Source organism: Primulina huaijiensis, chromosome 4 (assembly GCF_012295235.1).
Source record: "Primulina huaijiensis isolate GDHJ02 chromosome 4, ASM1229523v2, whole genome shotgun sequence".
NCBI classification, from domain to species: domain Eukaryota; kingdom Viridiplantae; phylum Streptophyta; class Magnoliopsida; order Lamiales; family Gesneriaceae; genus Primulina; species Primulina huaijiensis.
This window is the reverse complement of record NC_133309.1, coordinates 19,846,613-19,868,810: the sequence shown is the minus strand read 5'-3', so window position 1 is coordinate 19,868,810 and position 22,198 is coordinate 19,846,613.

Sequence of the window (22,198 nt, the reverse complement as noted above, 5' to 3'; positions counted from 1 at the left end):
AACTTCAAATAGTTAATAAATAATTAATTCAACAAAATATAAAACTTGATAAGAAATTCTCGTCATTCAACAATAAATATTTCGGTATATTTAATTCACAATACTAACGACAAATACACCGTAATCATTTAACTTAAAATAATAGGTCATATTACAACATCCGCTAAACTACGAAAACTTCGTATCAACATATAACCTATATTTCGTAGAATTCGAATATATAATCAGAATTAATAACAACTAAAAAACAACTCCAAATTCAATGATTAAAATTTATCTTTATAATAATTTGGAAATAATTCTAAATAACGCAACTATAATCTTCTATTCTTCATTAAAATCAAACGCTCTCCAACAATATTCAATTTCGGTATGATTTAACAATTTATTATATTTATTCCAAAAAATGATGAATTTCAAACTTCGCCAAAAAAAATCTCTCAAATCGAAGATTTCATGTCAACGATCCCAGAAATTAAAATTAGTTCGTCAATTGGATAAACTGATAAGTCTCAAGATTGAAAAAAATCGAAACCATATTTCTCTCTTCTGTTAACTCTTTGCTATATGTTTTGAATTCTTCTGTACAATTACATCGATTTTAATATATATATTGGTGTTGGAAATGTTAAAACGAAACTTTTATATCTTTGTGTTTTCTATGTCATGTCCAAATTTCAGTTCATTTGGATTTCATATGATAAGATATGTCATATTTCATTTTTGTTAACATCGTTAATTATTAGTAATCTCACATTACTAAATGGACAAATTTTTATTTTTATTTCAGACATTAAAATAATAAAATAATATTTTATATATATAAAAAAATATTCACACAACATGCGTGCGCTGAAGACTAGCATAACATGAAACATGAACTATATGTTGGGAATTGGAAAATATTTGAAGGAAAGCAAAATTGTATGCTCCTCCAATTAACAAATTTCGAGATGTAATTTTGGAAAAATTGTTTTTTTTGGTCCTTTATGTTTCCTTCTTTGTTATTTTGGTTCTTTATGTTGTCAGAATTTTAGTTTTAGTCTGCTAACTTTTTTTTGAAATTTTATTCATTATTCTGACATGGAACTGCTGTGGCACTGATTCTCCGCTGATATGTCGTTGACGCATATATTGTCACATCAGCATTCTCAATGAAAAACACTAAAATTTCCAAAATCAAAAGATATATGACTAAAATTGAAATTTGATGAGATAGATAACCAAAATCGCAAAGAAGCAAACATAGAATACCAAAAATACAATTTTCCCAGTAGTTTTTATTATTTCAAAATTAGTACTCTATCTATGATATCTATTTAAAATAAAATTTAGTCATATCATATTTTTCCATAAAAAAAATTTATTATGATATCTATTTAAAATAAAATTTAGTCATATCATATTTTTTCATAAAAAAATATTTATTAACTATCTATCCTAGGAGGATAACTATTGCAACCCAATAGAAATAGTATAAATATTAAAAATTATTTTTTTGATGAAATATAAATAATATTACTATTTTCTTTTTTAAAAAAATAATTATTTTAATCCGCTAATTTGTCCAATTTTGGGTTTTTCTCAATTAAATTGCAGAAGTTTGATTTTGGTACATTAACTTTTAATTTTTAGCTAATTTGTTTCAATTGGTGACATGACACAAAAAAAAAATCCGACATATCATCGAAAATGTTGACGTGCTATCGAAAATAGTTGACTTATAAGATATTCCATCATAAATTTGATCGAAATATACGAAATTGAAAATTAATGTACCAAGAATGAACTTGGACAGCTTAATGGCCAAAACTCAAATTGAATAAGTTAATATAAAAAAAAAATTTCTTGTAATGAGTGTTTATTATAATGGTAAATTCAGGAAAAATCCTCAATTCAGGTTTCAACTTAGGATTTACTCCCTAAGACTTAAAATCTTAGTTTGGACTCCGCAGTTTTGAAAAAAATATTTTAAAAAATATCCTTGATTTTATAATTGGGTCAGATATGGTAGCAGATGCTAGGTAAAATTATTCAACCTTACAAAAGAATTATTATTATTATGTAATTAAATGTTTAAAGAGGAGATTTTTTCAAATAATATGGATCCTAACACATGTTCGAGATTAATTATTTGTATGAATTATTTCAATATTTTGGAATATTTGAAACAACAAGGTCTAACTGAAGTTAGATATCAGAAGAAAAGTAGAACTTATCATAATCTAAAGGTAAAATTATGATTTAATCTAATAAATTCTTGGAAATAGAACCGGATTTCTCTAAATCCTATGGAGATATTAGAAAAATCCAAAACTCTAAAACAACAAACAAGTTCTAGCTAAAGGACTTTGGTAGGAAGGTTATCATCATCCTTTTTGTGGGGACCCGGACGCTAATCATCTTCTTAATCATTCTTTGGAAATAAATGGATCAATTCATTAAGCTGGGTCTAATTTATTTATTTTTTGTTTTATATAAATGCGGAACATATAATAATCAATCCTGATATAAACATTAAACATAACAGTACAAGTCTTGTACAAGATATAGTCAGAACAGACTAAGGTTCGACAACTATACATCAAGTGCTGAACCAATCTACATCGAAGTCCGGAATTACCACTCTATCTCAATCTCTCATCTTCTTCTCGACCCTGATCATGTCCCACATGTTGTCATGCACACATACAAACACAACAACAGCCGGATAACTCCGGTGAGAAATATATCCCAGTATAAACAATGTATCATGCAATTCATATAATAATATACGAAAGCACAAACAGTTATAAAAACATGAATCGTAATCTACGATACATGACTCAATAAAATTCTGCAAATCAAACTCTTGACTCGACTCATCTAATATAGGGATCCCGGTTGAATAAGAACGCAACAACTCACCTACTCTCCACAGCTAGATGGTGGTACGTTCTTATTCCCAGACTTTGGTACTCTATATCGAATATCTGCAATAGAAGCCGATCTGCTCCTAAGCACATCGATATAAGTCAATGTCCAGTGACCTGGCACCTCTGCCAAGAACTCTCTGTCTCAAAATCAATCATCTAATCCATGCTTTCTATAAATCAATAGAACAAGCATATAAATGCAATGAATTCAAATATCTGAAAACAATAGCAAATAAGTATGTGGTTTTAGGGAAACTCAGGTCGTATCTGACTCGAGTTATCAATCCCGGTCTAATATTGAATTATACCTTTCTTTTGTCGATCTGATGAAACGAAGTCTCGAATTCAAAGTTGTCAATCTCAATCTGAAATGACATTATTCAATATCAATATACAACCCAACCAATACTGGATATAATCAGAACTCAATCTAATTCTGTTTCGACGGCATACCTACACCCAGCAATACAATATCAGTATATACCGATCTCAACTCAACAAACATAATCTGATACAAATCTTATAATCTCACTCAATTTATATCTGAAAATTCATAACAATTTCATACGGTATCCGTTCTTTGATCCGGTTTCGATTATACGATGTCTACTATCGCAAGAACACCATATATCAATCATATTCGATTCCTTCAATAACATAATTGCAAAGCATATCAGAAATCAATAAAACTTACGTCCTGTCAAAGCCTGTGTCGAGAGGAGTACGGAAATGTATTCGGATTGAAAATCAGACGGGCGGATCTTGAACACTCAACGTTTAATCGCTGAGGAAGCTTTGAGGAATTTCAGAAGATGGCTCTCGGTTTCTTGCTTCTGAAATCATGAAGAAATTACAAATTATATATCTCACATGCATGGCAGCGTACGTGGCTCAATATACAATCTGCACGTCTCGCACATATGCGCGACCGCAACCGGCTCATATGCGCGAGACTTACTGTCTCGGCATTTCTGAATGCATCAGCTCGCGCATATGCGCGCCCTCTCTTCCCGCATATGTGTGAGACCTACTGTCTCCGCATAAGTCTAGTCCACCAACTCAAGCATATGCGCGCCCTCTTCTCGCGCATATGCGCGAGGTTCTCTGCCATGCTCGCGCATATTAGCGCCTCGTGTCGCGCATATGCGCGAGGGGTTCTGTCTTCGCACATATCTCATGTCTTCTCTTGTTTTCCCCGGTCTGTTCCTTTCCGTCTATAATCACATCAATTTATACTCAATAATCTCAGATTAACATAATATAAATCTCGGGCATTACATTTATCCCCCTCTAAGATACGATTTCGTCCCCGAAATCAGTGGCAATGAAATCATATCAAATAAAAAATGTATAACCGAAGCTAAACAGGAAACTTACATCAGTAAAATAGCTCTGGAAATTCCTGCCTTATGTCTGATTTAGTCTCCCAAGTAGCTTCTTCAGTGCCATGACGATTCCACTGAACTTTCACAAGCGGAATAGTCTTCGTTTTGAACTGTTTTTCTTTACGATCAAGAATCTGAATCGGCTTTTCAAAATAACTCAGAGTTTCATCAAGCTCGGCCTCATCTGGCTGAAGAATATGAGAATCATCATGGAGATATTTCCACAACATAGATACATGAAAGACATCATGTATTCTAGATAATGAAGGCGGTAATGCGAGTTGATAAGCACGATCTCCTATCTTCTCGAGAATCTCATACGGCCCAATATATCGTAGAGACAACTTTCCTTTCTTGCCAAATCTGACAATGCCCATGAAAGGTGAAATCTTCAAAAAGACTCTGTCTCCTGCCTCAAATACCAACGGTCTTCGTCGAACATTGGCATATTTGGCTTGTTTATGTTGAGCTGTCTTCATTCTCTTCTGAATCAGCTTCACTTTCTCAGTTATATCTCTTATCATATCAGGCCCAATCTCAGGTACCTCAGAGATATCTTCCCAATAGAGAGGGGATCTGCACTTCTTGCCGTACAACGCTTCAAACGCTGCCATCTCTATACTCGTCTGATAGCTGTTTTTGTACGAAAACTCGCAAAGAGGCAAAGAAGCTTGCCAATTAGTTCAAAAATCTAGCACTACAACTCTTAGCATATCCTCCAATGTCTGGATAGTCCTCTCTGACTGTCCGTCTGTCTGGGATGATATGCAGTACTCAAATGCAATTTCGTACCTAGAGCTTCTTGCAGACTCTGCCAAAAGTACGAAGTAAACCGAGGATCACGGTCTGATACAATCGACTTCGCCACTCCATGCAATCTGACCACTTCTCTGACATACATCTCTGCCATCTGGTCATCCCCGTACGTCATTTTATAAGGAATAAAGCATGCTGATTTGGTCAATCTGTCAATAATGACCCAAATCGCATTACAGCTTTTGGAGGATCGTGGTAACTGCGTCACAAAATCCATGGAAATATGGTCCCATTTCAATTCTGGAATAGATAAACTCTGCAGTAGAACTCCTGGTTTCTTCCTTTCTGCTTTCACTTGCTGGCAATTCAAACATCTAAACACAAAATCTGTGACATCCGATTTCATCTGTTTCCACCATTACTGTGTCTTCAGATCATTGTACATCTTTCTGCCACCAGGATGAATGCTGAATTGAGTACAATGTGCCTCTGACAAGATTTGCTGTTTCAACTCTAACACATCTGGCACAACAATACGAGTATTCACATATAACACATCCTCACGAACCTGATATTCTGATTGATGTCCAGCTCTGACCATAGCAATCGAATTCTGAATGTTCTGATCATTTTTCTGTGCGTCTTTGATTCTGAACATCAACTCGGGTTCAACTTGCATGGCATACAGTCTCAGAGGCTTACAATCTGTTTCAAATATTAATCCAGAAAGACAGCAATCTTCAATCAAATTTGAAACAACAATCGTCGATAAGGATAAGGAACATACCTTTCGACTCAGTGCATCAGCTGCTGCATTTGATTTTCCTGGATAGTACTTGATTTCACAATCAAAATCTTTAAGCAAATCAAGTCATCTTCTTTGTCTCATATTCAATCCTGACTGTGAAAACAGATATTTCAAGCTCTTATGATCAGAATAAATCTCAAATTTCTCACCGTATAGGTAATGTCGCCATATCTTCAAGGCAAATACAATGGCTGCCAATTCAAGGTCATGAATTGGGTAGCGAGTCTCATGGGATTTCAACTGTCTTGAGACATAAGCAATCACATTCCCTCGCTGCATCAAAACACAACCCAATCCTTGGTGAAAAGCATCACAGTAAACAACCAAATCACCAGTACCTGAAGGAATAGTCAATATCGGAGCACTGGTTAATCTCTTCTTCAACTCAAGGAAACTGGATTCACATTCTTTTGACCAAACAAATGGTGCATTTTTATGGGTTAGCTGTGTAATTGGCTTTGAAATGCTCGAAAAATCTTTAATGAATCTGCGATAATAGCCTGCTAAATCCATAAAACTGCGTATCTCTTGTACAGATGTCGGTCTAGGCCAACTGATCACAGCCTCAACTTTACTGGGATCAACAGATATACCATCGCCAGATACAATGTGTCCCAAAAATACAACCTGTCTCAACCAAAACTCACATTTCGACAGCTTAGCATACGGTTTCTCAGATCTCAGAATCTTCAATACAGCTATCAAATGTTCAGCATGATCAATCATAGACTTCGAGTAAATTAAAATATCATCAATAAATATAATCACGAAATCATCGAGATATTTCTGGAATATGCGGTTCATCAAACCCATAAATACCGCTGGAGCATTTGTTAAACCAAACGGCATGACAATAAACTCATAATGGTCATACCTGGTTCAGATAGCTGTCTTGGAGATATCAGAATCCCTGACTCTCAACTGATGATATCCAGATCTCATATCGATCTTGGAATAAACAGAAGAACCCTGCAACTGGTCAAATAAATCATCGATACAAGGCAAAGGATATTTATTCTTTATCGTAGCCTTGTTTAGTTGCCGGTAGTCAATGCAATGTCTCATTGAACCGTCCTTCTTTATAACAAACAGTACTGGAGCACTCGAACGAGAAACACTAGGTCTGATGTAACCCTTGGCCAGTAAATCTTCTAACTGCTCTTTCAACTTTTTCAATTCTATCGGTGTCATTCTGTACGGTGCTCTAGAAATAGGTGTTGTACCTGGCACAAGTTCAATGCTGAAGTCTATCTCTCTGACTGGAGGCAAACATGGAATCTCATCTGGAAAGACGTCAGCAAACTCACATACTACTGGCAAATCTGCCAATGAAGGGCTCGATTTCAATACATTTACTGAATACACAAGGAATCTCTCTGCTCCTTTCTGTAATAATCGAGTCATAGATAACGCAGAGATCAAAGGAATTCTAGCTCTAGAACCCTTACCGTAGAATTTCCATTCATCGGCCATATCTGGTCTGAATCTCACAATCTTATGGAAACAATCAACGGTTGCTCTGTACTTGGTCAGCATATCAATAACGATAATACAATCAAAATCAGATAATCCAAGTACAATACAATCTAACTCAATCTCATGGCTATCATACTGTAGCATACAATGTTTAACAGATTTCACTGATATCAATCATGTCTCCAAAGGAGAAGAGACAGATACTACAGCAGATAATGACTCAATAGGCAAGGCATGCATCAATGCAAATCACTCAGATATAAATGTATGGGATGCACCCGTATCTATCAATACATAAGCAGGATAACCACAAAAATAACAGTTACCTGCAACTACATCATGAGGTGCTTCATGGGCCTGTTCCTCTGTCAAAGCAAATACTCTGGCTTGCTGTCTAGGAAGCTGGCTAACAGTCTGGCTTCCTCTTGGCCTTGGCTGTGACTGGGTAGAGGGTGGTGACTGGAAAGAGTGAACAGCAGATGGTCGTCTACCAGGCTGAGCCACTGATCCAGATGATTCTGCACCCTGGGATCTCTGAAAATCTCTCTGTGGATAGACTCTAGCAAAATGGCCTGGCTGTTTACATGTATTGCAAACACCAAACACTCCTCGACATTGCTCTGTGGGATGTCTTCCACCACAAGTGCTGCAATATACTCCTGAATAACTCTGGCTCTGGGCAGTCTGTCGTGAGCCACTATAACTGGATGAGCTGCTTCCAGATCTCTTAAACTGTTTCCCTCTGGCTTTCAAACTATCTTTCTTACCACTGCTGCTACCACCACTCTCAAATCTGGGAGGGGGTTGCTGGAACTGAGCTGGAGGGGGTTGTTGTCTCTATGTCTGAGCAATGTTCCTCTCTGTTTAATCAAACCTGCTTCAGCTCTTTTTGCTCTGTTCAAAGCATCAGCAAAGTTGTTTGGTCGCCCGGTGTTCACCAATGTAAAAATATCAAGATTCAACCCATTGATGAACTGATCAGCAACAACTTCATCATTCTCAGCAACATGCGGAGCAAATCGCAACAAGGTAGAGAACTTGGCCACATATTCCTCAATATTCAACTGACCCTGTCTCAGATTGGCAAACTCTGCACCCTTGTCTTTTCTGTACGATACTGGGAAAAATCGTTGATAAAATTCATCTTTAAAAACCTTCCAGGTAATAGTCGTACCTCTATGCTCCAATGCTTTCTTAGTCGTGAGCCACCAACTCTTCGCAACATCATGCAGCTGGTGCCCAATCAGTTTAACTCTGCTCTCATCTGTATAATCCAGAGAATCGAACAGCATCTCAATGTCATCTAACCAACTCTCACAGTCAATAGATGCCTCAGTGCCTCTCGAATTCGGCGGTTTGAACGACTGGAATCTTTTCAGCAGTGTTTCCATCGGCGTCGCTGTCACATCCATAGGATTTGCAGAGGTACTTCCCTGTTCTGGGATTCTTCAAGGAGGCATATCTGATTATCAAAAGGGTTAGCAATCATATTTGACAAATCGTCCCCTTCTGAGCATCTTACCTCTGATCAAGAATCGGTTCTGATTCATTCTCAATAATACAGGTATCCAAGCAAAGCAGATAATCAGGTAAACATGTATTAAAGCAGTAAAACATGCTAGCAATCAAAAGAAAGGAAGAAGACTCAATCTACCCTGCTCACTAGCTTCTATCTCAATCTAAAGGAACCTACTGCTCTGATACCACCTGTTGTGGGGACCCGGACGCTAATCATCTTCTAAATCATTCTTTGGGAATAAATGGATCAATTAATTAAGCTGGGTCTAATTTTTATTTATTTTTTTTGTTTTATATAAATGCGGAACATATAATAATCAATCCTGATATAAACATTAAACATAACAGTACAAGTCTTGTACAAGATACAGTCAGAACAGACTAAGGTTCGACAACTATACATCAAGTGCTGAACCAATCTACATCGAAGTCCGGAACCACTCTATCTCAATCTCTCATCTTCTTCTCGACCCTGATCATGTCCCACCTGTTGTCATGCACACATACAAACACAACAACAGCCGGATAACTCCGGTGAGAAATATATCCCAGTATAAACAATGTATCATGCAATTCATATAACAATATACGAAAGCACAAACAGTTATAAAAACATGAATCGTAATCTACGAGACATGACTCAATACGATTCTGCAAATCAAACTCTTGACTCGACTCATCTAATATAGGGATCTCGGTTGAATAAAAACGCAACAACTCACCTACTCTCCACAGCTAGATGGTGGTACGTTCTTATTCCCAGACTTTGGTACTCTATATCGAATATCTGCAATAGAAGTCGATCTGCTCCTAAGCACATCGATATAAATCAATGTCCAGTGACCTGGCACCTCTGCCAAGAACTCTCTGTCTCAAAATCAATCATCTAATCCATGCTTTCTATAAATCAATAGAACAAGCATATAAATGCAATGAATTCAAATATCTGAAAACAATAGTAAATAAGCATGTGGTTTTAGGGAAACTCATGTCGTATCTGACTCGAGTTATCAATCCCGGTCTAACATTGAATTATACCTTTCTTTTGTCAATCTGATGAAACGAAGTCTCGAATTCAAAGTTTTCAATCTCAATTTGAAATGACATTATTCAATATCAATATACAACCCAACCAATACTGGATATAATCAGAACTCAATCTAATTTTGTTTCGACGGCATACCTACACCCAGCAATACAATATCAGTATATACCGATCTCAATTCAACAAACATAATCTGATACAAATCTTATAATCTCACTCAATTTATATCTGAAAATTCATAACAATTTCATACGCTATCCGGTTTCGATTATACGATGTCTACTATCGCAAGAACACCATATATCAATCATATCTGATTCCTTCAATAACATAATTATAAAGCATATCAGAAATCAATAAAACTTACGTCCTGTCAAAGCCTGTGTCGAGAGGAGGACGGAAATGTATTCGGATTGAAAATCAGACGGGCGGATCTTGAACACTCAACGTTTAATCGTTGAGGAAGCTTTGAGGAATTTCAGAAGATGGCTCTCGGTTTCTTGCTTCTGAAATCATGAAGAAATTACAAATTATATATCTCACATGCATGGTAGCGTACGTGGCTCAATATACAATCTGCACGTCTTGCGCATATGCGTGACCTCAACCGGTGCATATGCGCGAGACTTACTGTCTCGGCATTTCTGAATGCATCATCTCGCGCATATGCACTCCCTCTCTTCGCGCATATGCGCGAGACCTACTGTCTCCGCATACGTCTAGTCCACCAACTCGTGCATATGCGCGCCCTCTTCTCGTGCATATGCGCGAGGTTCTCTGCCATGCTCGCGCATATGCGCGCCTCGTGTCGCGCATATGCGCGAGGGGTTCTGTAGAACCCAAAAATTAGATTACGTATAAGCCATGCATAATTATTACTATTTAAATTAAAAAGTTAATTTTTAATTAAATATATGAAGTGTTTAAGTCATTTTTTATAATTTTAAATAATGATTATTTATTTTTACAAAAAAAGATGTTTAGTTTTATCTTTTCAGGATAAATACGCGAGGCCGGACTGGAGTTTTGAGATTAGAGATAAGATTAATAATAAGAAAAATATTCTTAAATTTAATTTAAGTCAAAGAATGATTTAATTTAAAGAAAAAGAATGTCTTTGGTATTTATTAAATTAATTGGAGCTAAATTATTAAATAAGTTCTTTCAGGTTCAATATTTAATTAAAGTTTAAATTAAAATATGTAAACAAATAGGGATAAATTAATTTAGGTATAATATATTTAAGAAATTAAACATAGTATTTAAATACTTAAATTTGAATCCATGCAAGGTCATGCAAGAGATTAATTTAAATTAATGTGTTAATTCACTAAAATGTATAATAGGTATTTAAAACCTTAAGAATTTAAAATACAAGATTTAATCAATGTTATACCATGCAAATTTGTTGATAGCTTTCGGTTCAACCTTCCCATTTCAAATGCGTTGTAATCCTCTATACAACTCACTCCTAAATGACTTTGTAGTATATTCATTTCCCACTTTTTAATCACCAATTATGAATAAGTCAAACACAATAATTCACCTTAATTTTCCTCAACTAATTATCCAAGAAAACCAACGTGAAGTTATAGCAAAAAAAGAGGAATAAACCAACGGCAGCTAGGAGAAGGAGAAACAATTCAAAATCCATTAAACTTCTTGACTTGTAACCTCTAACTAAATGCACTTCAAGACTCCTTTATCACCCCTTGTAACCTTCATCCTCATTACCTAGCAGCCCTTCATCCATAATTTCGAAATTTACAGAAGAGAACAGCAGCTAAAAATCGAGAATGGCAGCAGAAAACAAAGAGAGAAATTCCACTCCGACTCCGCCGTTCGTATTCGTAGTAATGATTTGTTTTTGTCCAAACAAATTTCAGGCATATATATATGGTTTCTTTTCTCTTCAATCAAGTCTTATAGATATTTTAAAACATTGCATGCTCAGGATTTATGAGGCAAAACGAAAATTTGACAGCAAGTATTCAAAAATCTGTACAAGCTTATCGGCCCTATGCTATGTGCTCCACGGTTGGTTTGTTTTGTTGTTTACAGGGCGTTGCTCGATTTCAGGCACTCAAGGCTGCTTCTAGGCATAATTTAGAATGTGTTAGGGTGTTTTTGGTTCAATTGTTTAAGTCCATACACTCAAGAATAAAGAATTGACAGCAACATTTCCATGAAGGTACAGTTTGTGTCACGGTTTCTGTCATTGGGTTGTTTAAGGGGTGTGTTCAAATCTTGGCTGTCTTAGGGACTGTAGCCACGATTAGAACCCTCCCTTATCATGTCTAGGAAGGGACCAAATCAGTTTTTCCAAGCTTGGTTCACGGATCCTTCAGATTTTTACAGCAACATGGAAAGTGTCCCACGGTTCTAAAATTCATATTTTTCTGCATGAGTATGGTTTCGGTTTTGGGTGTTGGATGGATTGTGGTTGGCTTGTAACCCATAGACATGGTTCATACAACACTCCATCATGTCTAGATCGAGTCATGGTCCATGAAATGACCACTGGAACGACACAAGACAGTAAAACAATTCATTAAAGTACACTACGCAGAAAGTGGTGCTCTCGGCAGAAACTTTGAATTGTCCTAGGTGGTTGCTTGGGTTGTGGTTAGCTTTTAGCCCTTAGCCATGGTTCAAGTCATGCCTTAGGATGTTGGTAAGAGTATTAAGTCGGTGGTTCAAGCCAATGGTCATTAATTTCAGAGTTTACACCACAAACACACAAACTGCTACTGCTGCATTTTTTTGACAGCAGCTGTGAGTCCGGTTCCGAAGGTTTGTTTGAGTTCTTGGTTGGCTTTTAGCCTATGGCCTTGGACTAGACAGTGCCTTAATGAGTTATGAAAGTCATGTTTTTGGCCGTTTGTGATTTGGTTGAGTTTAGAGGTCGTACGAGAATTTACGGTGCAATGTGCCAAAGTGACTCTCGAAAGAGCGTTTCATGATTTTGGCCTCCATTCACCTATTTTCGTGTTTTTCAGTCCTCATGAATATTTTTCAGTATGTTAGGAGTATTTTTAATCATGGTTAAACATCGTTTAATGTTGGTTCGGTTTGGTACGAAGCCATGATTGAAATGTTAAGTTGTTGGTCATAATCGTCTCGTTTTTTGTTCGATTGTCAAGTTTTGGTCAAGATATGATTATTTTCATGTGTCACATATTAGAATTAAGTCACAAAAAGCCTGGGAACGATCCAACTCATCCGGTAAAAATAAGGTTATAATTATATTACGTGCATAAAAATAAAATGTTTTTTTTTTAGATATATGCGATATGTCTTGTGGCCACCTTATGTTTATGGGTTTGGAAGTCGGTGAGCGCAACCGAGGACCTCTCCACCCAGTGACTTACGACCGGTTTACGATTATGTATGGGTACGGATATCCAGTCCAAGGGCTGTGGTGATCTCTACCGCCCAGTATACTGTGGTTTAGTCTGATCAGGCGCTCACGTTACGTTATGGGCCACTTGCTTAGAAACATTATCTCTACCAGAAAATTGTGATATGATATGACAGAGCTCTAATGAGCAAAGCTTTTACGTATGATTTTCATATATGCACGTAGTTATAATTATTCATGATACGACTTTCACTGTACGCTTTATGATACCATATTTTTACGTTGCATCCGATTTTATGATATATTTATTTGTTATTCACGATATATACATGTTGATTCTTTAGACTCACTAGACTTGATTGTTGTAGGTACTAATGAGGCCGAGGCCGAGGGCGGAGACCAGTGAGTTGGCTTGAGGCAGCGGTAGTAGGAACCCGAGGACCTCATGTTTTAGTTTATGCATTTTCTTATGTTCAAACTCAGTTTTAATACGTTGGATATATTTTTAAGTTGTTGTTTGAAAACAATACTTGCTTTCGCTGTTAGTTTGAATTTAAAATTATTTACATGTTTATTTTATAAATGAGACAAGATAATTATTTATTTAGAAAATTTTTAATAATTCCGCTAAAATATGGATACGAAATACGGGCCTTTTCAGGTTCTGTCCTCGCACATATCTCATGTCTTCTCTTGTTTTCCCTGGTCTGTTCCTTTCCGTCTATAATCACATCAATTTATACTCAATAATCTCATATTAACATAATATAAATCTCGGGCATTACACTTTTGTATTGAACCCTTATTACATCAAAAAAGGATGACCAAGTGATGCCAAAATTTTTAACCAAACGAAGNTTACAAGTCAAAGAAATCAATTTCTTTGTAATACTATATACTATTTGGAACAACAATTGATAAGAACTTATCAAAGAATGATAAACATCAGAGAACTGGAAGTTCATTTCAAGGGAACCCCAGGAAAAGAAACAGATCAACTGGTTCTTTGGCTTGAGTTTCTCGAGGAACACAACCTTGAAAACGCCTAGAAAATGGAATGAAATTCATTACAGATGATAGGATGTCGAAAATCCAATGATCATACATCCATTCTCGATATACATCCAATATATAGCCTTGAATTACATGACATCAATTTAGTGGATTAATATATTATGTTATTCGCTAAGTATAAATGGAATTCAAGAATTGAAGTGCAGGAAAAATTGTAAGAGTGGTTTATCCAAGAATTGCCTTCAACCTGGCAGATCGAGACTTCAGCCGAGCTTTGATGTTACATCAAAATTTCAAAGAAAAAATGCTGATAAAATAAGGTAATAGACCATATTCTATTACATATCAAATTTCATATACTTTATCTAATATACATCGTTTATAATTATTTATTAGAAATGAGTTTATTGAAATACCAGAAATATTTGGAAAATTTGTTCAAGCAATTTAGCCAGAAATAATAGAGTTTCTTCTAACACAGGAAATAGACATCTAAATCCAAGACAAACTGATTCTGCAAAAGAATCAAAGTCTTAGATTGTAACCAAGAAGACTATCTTTTCAATAAGATAGGATCACAAACTACAAGTGTAGAAAAGCACATGTTCAGGATGTTCAACCGGTAACAAAAAACTTTTCAACAATTGAAAATCTCATATTTCCGGAAAGATTAGGGAAGTAGAAATAGTGTTTGATATTACAAGTCAAAGAAATCAATTTCTTTGTAATACTATATACTATTTGGAACAACAATTGATAAGAACTTATCAAAGAATGATAAACATCAGAGAACTGGAAGTTCATTTCAAGGGAACCCCAGGAAAAGAAACAGATCAACTGGTTCTTTGGCTTGAGTTTCTCGAGGAACACAACCTTGAAAACGCCTAGAAAATGGAATGAAATTCATTACAGATGATAGGATGTCGAAAATCCAATGATCATACATCCATTCTCGATATACATCCAATATATAGCCTTGAATTACATGACATCAATTTAGTGGATTAATATATTATGTTATTCGCTAAGTATAAATGGAATTCAAGAATTGAAGTGCAGGAAAAATTGTAAGAGTGGTTTATCCAAGAATTGCCTTCAACCTGGCAGATCGAGACTTCAGCCGAGCTTTGATGTTACATCAAAATTTCAAAGAAAAAATGCTGATAAAATAAGGTAATAGACCATATTCTATTACATATCAAATTTCATATACTTTATCTAATATACATCGTTTATAATTATTTATTAGAAATGAGTTTATTGAAATACCAGAAATATTTGGAAAATTTGTTCAAGCAATTTAGCCAGAAATAATAGAGTTTCTTCTAACACAGGAAATAGACATCTAAATCCAAGACAAACTGATTCTGCTAAAGAATCAAAGTCTTAGATTGTAACCAAGAAGACTATCTTTTCAATAAGATAGGATCACAAACTACAAGTGTAGAAAAGCACATGTTCAGGATGTTCAACCGGTAACAAAAAGCTTTTCAACAATAGAAAATCTCATATTTCCGGAAAGATTAGGGAAGTAGAAATAGTGTTTGATATTACAAGTCAAAGAAATCAATTTCTTTGTAATACTATATACTATTTGGAACAACAATTGATAAGAACTTATCAAAGAATGATAAACATCAGAGAACTGGAAGTTCATTTCAAGGGAACCCCAGGAAAAGAAACAGATCAACTGGTTCTTTGGCTTGAGTTTCTCGAGGAACACAACCTTGAAAACGCCTAGAAAATGGAATGAAATTCATTACAGATGATAGGATGTCGAAAATCCAATGATCATACATCCATTCTCGATATACATCCAATATGGATGTTATATGAACAATATAAGGTGGAATATTTTGTTGTTTATATTGATTCGGGAGCTAGAATCTGTACAACAAAAAGATTATTTTTTTCCAATATAATTGGAATAAGAATTACCTCAGATTGATAGAGGAGATTTCTCTAAACAAATCTTAATCTTACGTTAAGGGATTAAGATGACAGAAATATTAATCGGAGCTACTGGACACACACTTTGACAAGGTAAAAAAACCATCGATTTATTTTCATGATACATGTGTTTTAGGTCCAATACACAAGAAAATAATACTAGAAAAATTGGTGTTCACAACACTATGTTATCACAAAGTCATAGTCCAGACACTAAAAGAGACATTTTGTAAAAAAAATTTCAATCCGATTTCGTAGCAAGCGTGTTGATGAAAGAAAACTTCTGATCATAAAAATGAAGGATTCTAGACAGTTTGGATAAATAGTACTCCAATTAAAAGCAGATAAGGACCTCCGACCAGAAGAAATAGAATTCCTCAAGATAATTATACACCATAACAGTGTAGATTTTGAATCGAAAGTATCTCCGGAAGATGTCCATAAAACATCAGAAAAAATTACAATGAAGATCTCATGACATGGTGGGATATAATAAACTCAAAGCTAACCTTAAAATAAAGGAAGACAAAGAGTATGAATTTGTCAGATGCAAGCATGTCCTAATGAACATAGTTGATCAAAAGGATATGCAGATTATTATCAAAGAACATCTGGACCTTGGAATAATCAAAGCAGTAATATCACCATACAACATTCCATGTTTTCTTGTAACAAATCATGGTGAGATCAAAAGAAACAAACCCAGGTTGGTAAATAATTATCAAGAAATTAATAAAATCTTGGAGTTTGATTAATATTTCATACCTAGCAGAGAACATTTGATTAGTTGCATATGTAACGCTAAAATATTCTCTAAATTCGATTGTAAGTCCAAATTCTATCAAATTTAGATGCAGGAAAAAAGAAAGAAATACACAACTTTCTTCACACTAAAAGGACACTACATTTGGGAAGTTTTACCAATGCGATTGGCTAATTCACTGTAAATATTTCAAAGAAAGATAGATAATATATTCAAGGATTTTTTCAAATTAATGTTTTTGTCTCAATGCAAACTTTAATGATCATTTTACCTACGTTGAGTCCCTGATACGCGACATGCTCATCCAAGGGGGCGCTGACCTATCGGCCATACCACCACATCCACCGTTCATTCCTCCATTCCACTTTCAGTATGACTATCAGCAGCAGGGGGGGTACCACAGCCAGAACAGAACGAGAACGAGCCTTGATCAAGGGAGTTCACTATTTCCTCTTCTTTTCGCTTTTATTTTCTGTTGCATTCTGTTTTGTTATCATCGTTTTTTCATTTTGTCATTTACATTGCATTTGTTTCTATGTTATGCATATGTGTTTAGTTAGTGTGTTTCAGTCATTTGTGCAATAGGGACATTGCACACGCTTAGTATAAAGGGGTCGGGGTCAGCCAGTTGTGCATTGCATGTGTTGTCAATTGATGGTGAAGCATGTATGTTGGTATCCAATGATGATCTTGGATCGATGACTTACATGTCTCTTAGTCTTGTCACTCGTTATTGATATTCCATTTAGCAAGAATGCATTTTGGCTTGAATTTTGAAATGTTTTTATGCACATACAGTAGGTTTTGGTAGTTGTATGAATGATAGTTGAATTAAAAATTTTGTGGGGGAAACTGGAGAGACATGAGATTTGAGTAGAACTTGAATGAATGTCTGTGGAAATAAGTGACTAACCAGTAGCATGAACTCGAGTAGAAAGCTTTTGTAAACCTGGAATAACCTTCTTCTAAATCGTGCATGAAGCCTGAAAATTATTCCCTGGGCCAAATAAACTTACATGCCACATATTCAGAACCTAGTGAGTACATATGAGAAAATTAAGCACTTATTAAAAAAACAAAGAAAAAAACAAAATGAGATGTAAGGTGAGGGAAGCCAAAAAGGAGATGAAATTCTATCTCTGGTCTGAAAAGGTGGAGATGTACAGAGTTGTGGAATGTCGGATAAAAATTCTGACAAGTGCATAATGAAAATGATCGGTGTACTCCCAATCTTTTTAGATTACTTGAACACATGTTGACAATACCTCCCTAAAAATCGTTGTGCAACCATGAAATTTTACTGCTTTGTGTTTACTTGTTGGTCACGAATGGAAACGGAACTCGGGAAAGTGAAAACTTGCATCGAATTGTTGATTTAAAATGGGTGTTAATGGATTTTAAATGAAGCTATCTGAAGCACAAGCTACTAGAACCCACAGCCCACACACACACGAACACATTTTATATCAAAAAAACGCGATGTGGTGATTTAAAATGGGTGTTAATGGATGTTGTGATGTGACTGATGAGGTGTATTTCAAAGACCCACAGAGGCAGGAGATACTAGTTGCTATTTTGCCATCGAGTTTGTTGTTTTAGTACTTTTATTTGGTGTTTTGTTTGTGTCATAATTGTGGTCTATAACCTATTTTGCTCGAGGGCAAGAAAAAGGTCAGTATGAGGGGGTTGATAGGTGTAATTTTTACGTGTTTTATTGCATTAGTTTTGTGTGTGTTTGCATTGTGTGTGTGCATTTCATCTACATTTTGTTCGTTTTAGAATTAACATATGCATATGATCATGGCTCACTCTTACTTGATTAATTTGCAGGTAAAATGGCCAAAAACTGAAATCGGGGGAGAAGAATACTAGCCATCAGAAAAAGGAGTGAATTTGGCAGAAAGACTGGTGCTCAGGCAGTAGAATATTACCGCTTGGGCGCGAAGATTGATTTCCGGACAGAAGAGTGATCTTACCACTCTGGCGCGAGTTGGTTCCTTTGTTGTGTGGAAAGCAGAAGAGTCGGCACTTGAGCGGTAGAATATTACCGCTCGAGCGTTAGTGCTGCACGATGGAAGAAAAAAGGCAGAGGAGTCGGAGCTCGGACGGTAGAATCTTATCACCCGAGCGGGTCACAAATTGGAAAAAATTTTAAGGATGATTTCTTGCCTTCGGCTGAAAGCTAACCAAGTGCGGCTGCAGAGTTGTCATATGAGAAAAAATAGGCACAAAAAATAAACACTTTTCAGCAGCCACAAAATTTGGGAAAGTAGAAAAAGGCTTGAAGTTGAATAATTCAAGATTTCCGAGCACCGTTTTTCTCGTTTTCGTCACGTCTAGTATTTCTAGCTTAAAACTTCTTGTTTAACATTGTTTTACTTATTTTTATCATGAATTCTAGCAGCTGACTTTCATATTTGTTTGGATTTAAGGGGATACTACCCCGAAACCGTGTTTAGTTAATTTATTTCTCGAATTTTGATTTATTCTTGAGTGTGCAATTATTTTCATTATATTATTAAAGCGTAGCTAATTTTAATAACAACCTCATATTTCGAGTGAGGTCGAGAGAATAACTTGTGATATGAACGTGTAGCATAGTCCGTAGATTTACAATTTGCATAGACATATGAAGTTGGAAACACGTCGATATTCATAATCCAATAGGTCGAAAGCTATCGGATTTCATAGAACGACATGCAATTCACCTTTGAGAAATAATTAAAGAGATTTAATTACTTCACTGAGTTAAATTAGTATGTCATAGCTCGAGATGGTGTGTTCAATTGTTTAAGAAATCCTGTCGAAGGCGTGGATCATTGTTGAACGAATTAAGTAAATGAACGAAAGGTAGGTGAACCGAGATTCCCAACAAATTCATTTCTCATTGAATCTTTGATTAATTATTTTAGTTTGTTAAAGTCATCATTTAATCCTGAAAATATTTAATAATTGTTTATTTAATCATTTAGTAGTAAGTAATCTGTCAAATCATCGTTGCTAAAAGTTTAATAATTGAAAATAATAATTGTGAAATATAGTTTTTGGAGGAACGATATTCGTACTCTTGTACACTATATTATTACTTGACATCGTGCACTAGCGATTATATCGAGCTTGAATTTTATTGATTTTTACCGATGATTTTACGATGCAGGTTTTGCTCGATCATGTATATAGGATTATACTCAATTATGGTCTGTGCAGCAAAGGCCTAAACTCCAAGGCATTGAGAAGCCACTGGTTTCTCAAATGGAGAGTTTTCAAGTACAAGACTTTATATCTCTCGCATGAGATTCAAGTACCCCTAGCACAAGTGTTAAGTCAGGAACATCTCCAGATGAGTCGACCAAAAAAAAGAAACTCCAGATCCTTATCTTGAGTCTTCAAGTCAACCCTGCATTTCGGGGATTGAAGAGGATGAGATCAACCTTAGACGTCATACAGACAACTGTAAATCTAAGGTTGGTACTAATGAATTTTCAGTTTCTCCATTTCAAGTATATCAACAGAACTGTGAAAAATTGAAAACAAAATAGAAATTAACCCAGCCATAATCCGAGTTGATGTAGCATGAAAATATTCTAGGGTATGGATAAACCGAATTCATATCCTAAGGAGGACAAGGCATAGTATGAATTTTGGGCTCTTGACTCTATTTATTATATATTACCCAGCTTCCTAAAAATATCCAAATTCCCAAAATGGATACAAGAAGCAGTGCACGAGACATAGACAAATAATGATTATTTGTCCATATGAGATATTCTAGAACTATATTTTTTCATTATAGCACCAGAACCAGTAGAGAAAGGTTCACATGAAGCATTTCATTTCATCAAGCCTAGGAGACTAGATATAAACATCCAAAAGTTCATAAAGGATCCACTAGAGAACGAAACACCCCTGGTCTCCTCATTTATTGAAGATGACATTTCCACTAAAAGAGCATGGGGTTATGGGTCTATTTAACTGAGATTGACAAAGTCAAATTTCTATTTATATTTTATCAGAATTCTGTAAACGGGTTTTTTTATGTAAAACAAGAAGTTTTGCAGAAGACCTATTTGAAAAAAAAAATAAATCTTTTGTGAAATAGCAAGATGTCGGAGAGCAAAGAAACTCGTCGGAAATTCTGTAATATCGCTCATATGAGAAGATGGTCAGAAAGCATATGCCCAGAATGTCTGACCTTAAAGGAGCCAGAATTCGGTAAAGGCTTTCAATCCATAATGGCCCGAAAGTATCTTGCAGAGACAGGACCAAGTGGTCAGGGACCACACAAAAAAAATTTCCTTGGAGACCATACAAAAGAAAAAAATTCTCCGAAAAAAGATAAAGTAGGAATGTGATCCAACCACTCCATTAATGGAGGATGAACCACCACTTAAAGATGTTTCCACTAACTAGTGGAAGATGGAATACTCAACCACCTATAACGACAAGTCACTAACTAGTGGTTGAAAGGACCATCACTGACAAGATGTTGTCGGCCACAACTGGTAGAATAATTCACAAGATTTGAAGTCCGGATTTCAAATCCACCAAGGCTTCTGTAAATACCAAGACAGAGAGAAGATGAAGGCAACATTCAGCTTCTTCATTTTTCTCTCAAAATAAACTTGTAATGGTTTTCTTTGTTATATGTGTGTCGTAATTCCAGCTACTATATGTAGCTAAGCAAGTTTATTATCCTATACAGGAGGTTATTATGTTATAATAGTTTCTAAGTTTGAATAAAAAGATCAATGCTTACTACCATTATCATTTATTATTTTCAAATTGAACTACATTATTATACACTATGAGGTACAAAATTAAGCAGAGTTGTGCTAGGTGTTGTTGAAGGGATCTACGTCAAGAACCATCTGTTGCGACAACATGTTTAGGCTGTGAGGAGCACTCTGTAAAACTTGGTAGATACAACCCACCGACACTCCAGTCAAAGAAGTAAACTGTTTAATTTATTTTACAGAAACATGATGGACCATTAAAAATAAAAATAAAAATAAAATTAAAAATTTAATCAAGGTATATAAACTAGAAACCTTATATAATTGTATGTCTTTAGGTTTTATATATTTAAGAACATGTTCGAAAGATATAACAACGTCACATATCAAGATTAAAAAGCTCAAAGATGATTTTCCAATGTTTTAGAAAAAGTAGGAAGTTTAAACTAATTTTTAAAAAATGAGGAGTAACCT